The 5,918-nt window shown below is 59.6% G+C and overlaps 2 protein-coding genes across 9 annotated transcripts in view; one reads left to right on the top strand and one right to left on the bottom strand.

The window, feature by feature from the left end:
• Flrt1 (fibronectin leucine rich transmembrane protein 1) overlaps positions 1–2,991 on the bottom strand; it is an 83,978-nt gene extending 80,987 nt beyond the window's left edge. For 3 of the 4 annotated variants that reach the window (XR_007342477.1, XR_007342478.1, XM_048789059.1), the window contains exons 1-2: positions 2,631–2,991; positions 1,784–1,924 (exon numbers count right to left, since the gene is read on the bottom strand). The gene's annotated coding sequence lies outside the window, so the exon portion shown is untranslated. Of the gene's footprint in view, positions 1–1,783; positions 2,581–2,630 lie in introns of those variants that run through there. The other variant, XM_048789060.1, reaches the window with a different exon arrangement.
• Macrod1 (mono-ADP ribosylhydrolase 1) overlaps positions 1–5,918 on the top strand; it is a 142,925-nt gene that overhangs the window by 111,980 nt on the left and 25,027 nt on the right. The window lies entirely within an intron of this gene.

The following is a 5,918-nucleotide window of genomic DNA, read 5'->3' as shown; positions in this document are numbered from 1 at the left end:
GGAGGCTGCGCCGCCGCGCGGGGACTCTGGCCCTGCCGGAGAGAAGCGGCCTCCGCGTCTCCCTCCTCCTACCCTCCGCTAAAATGACCGGGGGGAGGGCAGGATGGGAAGCAGGCCCCCCTAGGGAGTGGGGGGAGGGAAGCGCCCAAAGCCAGCCTCCAGCGCAGGGGGGGGCAGGGGAGAGGAGGGGTTCTCTCTCCCGTTCTCGCGCCGCCTCCCCCCGCACCCCTCCTCTGCAGCCACTCATTCATCCATTCATTCATTCATCCATCTGTCCACCCATGCATTCATTCACAAACAGGTACCCACCGCCTACTCTGCTGCCAAGGTAACCCCTTCCTCCCTGTTTGCTTCCCCTTCCCCACTCAAACCCCCTCACCTGCTGCTCCCCCTTCCTGCGTGTGCTCTGAACCCCTGGGTTCTCTCTGAGAAGTGCCCCACCCAGCTGGCAAAGTGGGCAGCCTGGGTCAGATGCCAGGCCCATTCCTTCCTGCACCAGCTGACTGTGACCTTGGGCAAGTTGATTAACCTCTCCAACCTCAGTGTCCTGACTGTGAAATGGGAGCATTCAGGGCCTGTTTGCAAAGGTTTTTATGAGGGTTGGGGAGACCTTGAATGGGAAGGTGGCTGAGCCTCTGCCTGCGTTTCAGAAAAGTCTACTTCCACTGTGTGGGGTCTGGGTGATGGGAGGAGGTGGTTAGCCTAGAAAGTCTGTCCCCACCCTCTTTGACATTCTCTGGGACACTAAGGAGCTCTCCAGTCCACCCAGCCTCACCTGCCCAGGTAGGACCTTGTCACTGTGTCGCAGAGCTCACTTGTTCCTACCTATTCACTCCCCTGAGTCTGTACCTCTGCCCAGAACCCCACCACCACCAGGGCCCCAGGCCCCACTGCTCCCAGGACTACCCTCAGGATCCCCACAATCTGGCTGAGACCCCTTTCTGAACCTGTTCCCACACCTCCCACCCCATTGTCCCAACTCCAGACCTGTGCAGATGTTCCAGGGGCCTAGTCACCCCTGCACTGTACATCCTTCAGGGTCCCCCTGGGAAAAGGTCACCGACAGGGACACCAGCCCCTCTTTCTCCCTCCTCCTGTGCTTTCCTGTCCTTCCCTCTTGCCCCCAACCTGAGAGCAGTCTGGGGCCTTGCCCAGGGCTGCCACCTCTGACCTGCTGTGAGCAGCGCCTTTCCCTTCCTGCCTTTCTTCTCCACTCCTCCCTCCCCACTCCCTGCCCCCTAATTCCCTTTCTTCCTTCTCCTGCTTTTCTGCTCAATTCACCAAACAGCTATTTTTTTCTCCCAATTTTTATTTATTGCCCAAACAGCATTATACCAACAATAAAGGAAGGAAAAATCACCCACAATGCCACCGCCCTGTGGCGTCAACAGTCTCTGTGCCTCTGCTCCCTTGCAGGCTGGTCCACGCAGGGACGGCTATAATTTTTCCAGAGCAGTGGTTTCCGTTCTGCCTGCCCAGGCCCCCAGATGGACGAGGGGCCCCGGGGCTCTGCCATTCCTCCATCGCGTCCCTTAGTGTGTGGCTCCAGATTTATGTGCGTGTCTTCCTCCTCTTCTAAACTGAACCCCTTTCCATCCCTGACACGCGCAGCCCGGGGCCAGCACGGAGCAGGCTCTCCGAGCCTCCAGGTGGAGCGGATGGTTTGGATACAGCTCTATTTGACGCGTTGCACTTAGATATCAAAATATCATCTTCATAATTGTGGTTTTAATAGCTGTGTGATATTCCACCCGCTGATGTACCACAGCCCGCCCAGCCATACCTGCGGGCCGCACATGGTGCAGGGAAGATTGACGGAAGTCCACGATGTGCTGGGTGTTGGTCAGGGCACCAGGGACCAAGGCTGAATCCGGACCTGCTGGACCTCGCCCTGGCAAAGCTGGAATTCCAGAGTGCTAGGCACCTAGACAGGCACAGCGTAGAGGATCTTGCTGAGACAGGATTACCAGGTGACCCCAGACACAGGGCCCGAGTCAGGTGGGACATCCGGGACAGCTGCCCGGGATTTTGGCTCTTGACCTAGGTATTAGAGGGTCAGGGCCAAGAGAAGGAAAGGCCCCGGCGTTGATCAGCTCTTCTTGATGGGGCTGGGGGATGGGAGGCGGAGGGGTGAGGTCAGCTGGGCCAGGTGGGAAGGGCCTTGGCAGCCTGCAGAGGAGCAGTACCGGAGAGGGAGGGTAGTCCCAGGAGTGGGACAGTCTGCTGAGATGGAGAAGATGGCACTCAGGTGCGTGGGCTCCATGAGTGATGGTCAGTGGAGAAGGCAGGGTTGCCCTGGCCGGGGAGGACACAGCTAGTCCTGCAAGCTGGGCACCTGTGGGGACGCTTTCAGCAATGAGGCCAGTGTAAGTCACCCAACCACAATTTGTGGCTTCAACCTTGAGCTTGCCAAGCCCGAGCTCCCCAACTCCCAGGGTGGCCGTAACCCAGGCAGTGTCCAGCATCCCCGTGAGGGGGCCCTCCACTGGCCAGCCAAGGTCACCCTGGTCCTGCCAGCAGTCTCTGTGCCTGCCTCCCCAGCCACCCTCTCACCTCTGGGCTCTGCTGTCCTACCCCCTCCCAGCTGCTGCCCGGGGCACTCCCCCAGCCTCCCTGCACCTGTTTCTTACACTAATGTGGCCATCCCAGAACTCCAAGGCCTGGGGTGACAGGCTAGGTCCTAAGACCCAGGTGAGGTCCCAAGGAAAGTGCTCCGTACACTGTGAAGCGCTGTGGCAACCCAACTCGCCACTCTTAGACGGCTGTCCACCGCGGCCGTGCTGTTCTAGGTCTTGCTTGAGCCTGTTCTGGGCCGGGAAAAGCAGGTGACCAGGCTCAACAGAGGGACAGGACCTCCCCATTGGATGGTCAGCAGGAACCCTTCCCGGCAGGCTCTGTTCTGGGCATCCAGGCACCCAGGCACGAGGCCATCCTGGGGCAGAGGTCAGGGTCCACACCAAGACAGACAGCAATGCTCACCCACCCACGGTGGCGCCATCTCCTGGGGCAGGGGGAGGACTCCCAGCCCCCACCTAGAGCCAGAGGGCCTCTGAAGAGACTTCCTGTTCCTGTTTTGGGGGTCTCAGTCTTGGATTCACCAGTCCTTGGCTGCGAGGTGAGACCTGGGATGTTTATATGAATCCACGAGCACGGCCCCGTGGGGGCTCTCTGTGCACCTCGGCCCTCAGCGGAAACTTCCAGGTGCTTTTGGGACCCAGCTTCCAACTCCACCGCCCCCCCCCCACACCAGCCTGCACTAAGCTGTCCCATGGACATGGCAGGGGGCCAGGGCTCCTCCCTGAGAACACTGGTTCTCCTCTAAGGAGTGGCAGGCTGGGCCCAGAGCAGTTTCAGGGACAGTCAGGGACCCAGGCCTCCAGTCCAGGAGGAAGCTCTCAGACCCTGTGCTCAAAGGAACAGGCACAGAAGAAATAAGGCCAGTGTGATGAGGTCACCTACCCCCCAGAGAAGGCACTGGGAGCAGGGTGGATCAGACTGGCTGCTCCCAAGGGAGGATCAGACTGGCCGCTGGCCTGGGGAAGCTGCAGGCCAGAGTAGGAGCACCCCACAAGCTAGGTCCAGTCCCCGCCTCAACACTCCTTCCCATACCTCTGAGCCCCTCCTGCTCCCGACACCAGGTCCCACTGCTCCATGCTTTTCCACCCCTAACCGACTCCTGTTCTCCCCTAGACCAAAGCTCAGTCATCCTGTCTTCCAAGAACCTCCCTTTATCCCACCATTCTGATTGCGTCTCTGTCTTTGTCCGTTTTCTTTTCTATAACTGAATGCCACAGACTAGATAATTTATAAAGACTAGAAGTTTATTCAGCTTTTGGTTCTGGAGACCCAAGGTTGAGGGACTGCATCCAGTAGGGGCCATCTTTGAGGAGCCTTCTTCATGGGGCAGGGGGAGATGGACAGGCTGAGACAGAGAGAGAAACTGGGGACTGAACCCAGGGCCTCCCCCATGCTAGGCAAGTGCTCTACCACTGAGCTACATCCCAGTCTTTTTTATTTATTATTTATTTTTTATTTTAAGACAGAGTCTAAGTTACTGAAGTTCTCCCTAAGTTGCCCAGGCTGGCTTTGAACTTGCAATCCTCCTGCCTCAGCCTCCCAAGTCCCTGGGATTCCAGATGTGTGCCACCTGGCTAGGAAGACAGGCAGGAGGCACTAATGCCATCATGGGGGTCCCACCCTCATGACCTCATCTGATCCTAATTACCTGCCCAAAACCTCCCTCCAAGCCATCAACATATGACTTTGGGGATGAAATTCCAACATGGATTTGGGAGGACAAACACCCACACCACGCCCTCAGCTTGTTCTCTCTGCTCCCTGCTTCTCGATGGTGGCTCTTAGTTCATTTGTGACTTCCCATGACTCGTGGGACTCCATTTTTCAGCCACTGGACGCCACTTGCCCCTCTCTGGAATCAGGGCATGGCTGATGATTTCACAGGGGGTGGCTTCCTCCTGGGACAGATGTAAAACAGCACGTGACTTAGGACGGGGGGTCTGTACCCCAGATGTGTGTCTGGTTAGTGCCTGTCTCTTCCACCTGACCTCCAGCACTGGGAAGTCACAGCCAGGATCTGTTTTGGTCCCTCTGTGTCCCCAGCACCTGCCACAGAGCCCTGTGCGTGGGGAGAGCATAGCCCAGCATTACTGAGTGAATGACTGTAACACTGAGGCAAGTCACTGTGACAGAGCTGTCCGAAGGCCAGCCATGACTCCTAAAATTGGGAACTCCCCCAGAATGATGGTTCCAGGGTCTCAGAGAGAGGCCAGACCCCTTTACAGCTCCTGGGGAGAGGGCAGGGTGGGGTCTCGGCTTGTGGGGGGTAGAGACCAAGACCAACAGGTGCCACTGGATGGTGGGGAGAAACCTCCAGAGAGTGACAGACAGGCAGGACCTTGCCACCTGAAGGAGGTTCCAGGCGGCAGGACTGAGGCTGTGGGTTCCGAGCCTTTCTCATGGGCCCCTCCTTCCCCCTGTGAGCCTCCTCTTCTTCCCACCAGTGATACCACCTCCCCTGTCCCCACACCTGTCCCCATGCCTTCCAGATGCCCAGCCATTATCCCCAGGAGAGGACTTGCTTCTGTGGAGACCTCGGCTTTCTTGACTGGCCAGTGTGCACCGGTTCACACACCCTCCACAGGAGGAAATGTGGATTCTGCCTCGAAGGCCAGCCACGAGAGGGACAGCATGGGAGCTGGACAGCAAGGGCCAAGGGCCGGGGAGAGGGAGTGAGAGGTGGGCTGTGGGGGGGGGGTCAGCCCAAGATCGGGAGCTCCCCCTGAGGGCCAGAGGGAAGGGGAGGGTGAGGCCAGGGGCTGGGGGGGCTCTTCAGGGACCCAGAGCCTCTAGGGTCCTCACCTCCTCCCTCTCCATCCTGTCCCTGTCCCTGTCCAAGATGGCTACTGCCTCAGTCTCCCCAGGACCCTGGGGCTCTCTAGGCCTCATGCCAGGGTCCAAGGGCCCAGCTCAGCCAGCCCGGCCGGGGGCTGCAGAGAGAGGGCCCTCTCCCCTCACCTGCGCTGGGACTCAGGCACCTCCTGGGCCTCCCCCAGCCTCCCCAGCCCCCCACCTCTGCAGGGCAGCAGAAACCACTCAAGACCGAGCCCCAGGAGGGGATGGGAATCAGGACTGGGCTTCTGAGCCCAGGTCCCCTCCCAGAGTTCTGGGGAAGAAAGAGACATCGTCTTCTGGAACCCTCCCCCAGTCTCCACCTGCCCCACGGGGGGCTCCAGGGTGATGAGCAAGGATGTGCTAAGCCCGGGTCCCCCTCTCCAGATCCGGGGGTACTGAGCCCGCTCCGGGGCCAGGTTGGGCGGGCTCACCCCCAGCCCCTCACCTGCAGGCCCAGGTGCCCAGGCCCGGGCGCCGCTGAGGCGGGCGGGGAGGGAGGAGCCGGG

Source organism: Marmota marmota, unplaced genomic scaffold, assembly GCF_001458135.2.
Source record: "Marmota marmota marmota unplaced genomic scaffold, marMar, whole genome shotgun sequence".
Taxonomy (NCBI): domain Eukaryota; kingdom Metazoa; phylum Chordata; class Mammalia; order Rodentia; family Sciuridae; genus Marmota; species Marmota marmota.
The sequence above is the reverse complement of the archived record's forward strand: the minus strand, read 5'-3'. Positions and strand labels throughout refer to the sequence as shown.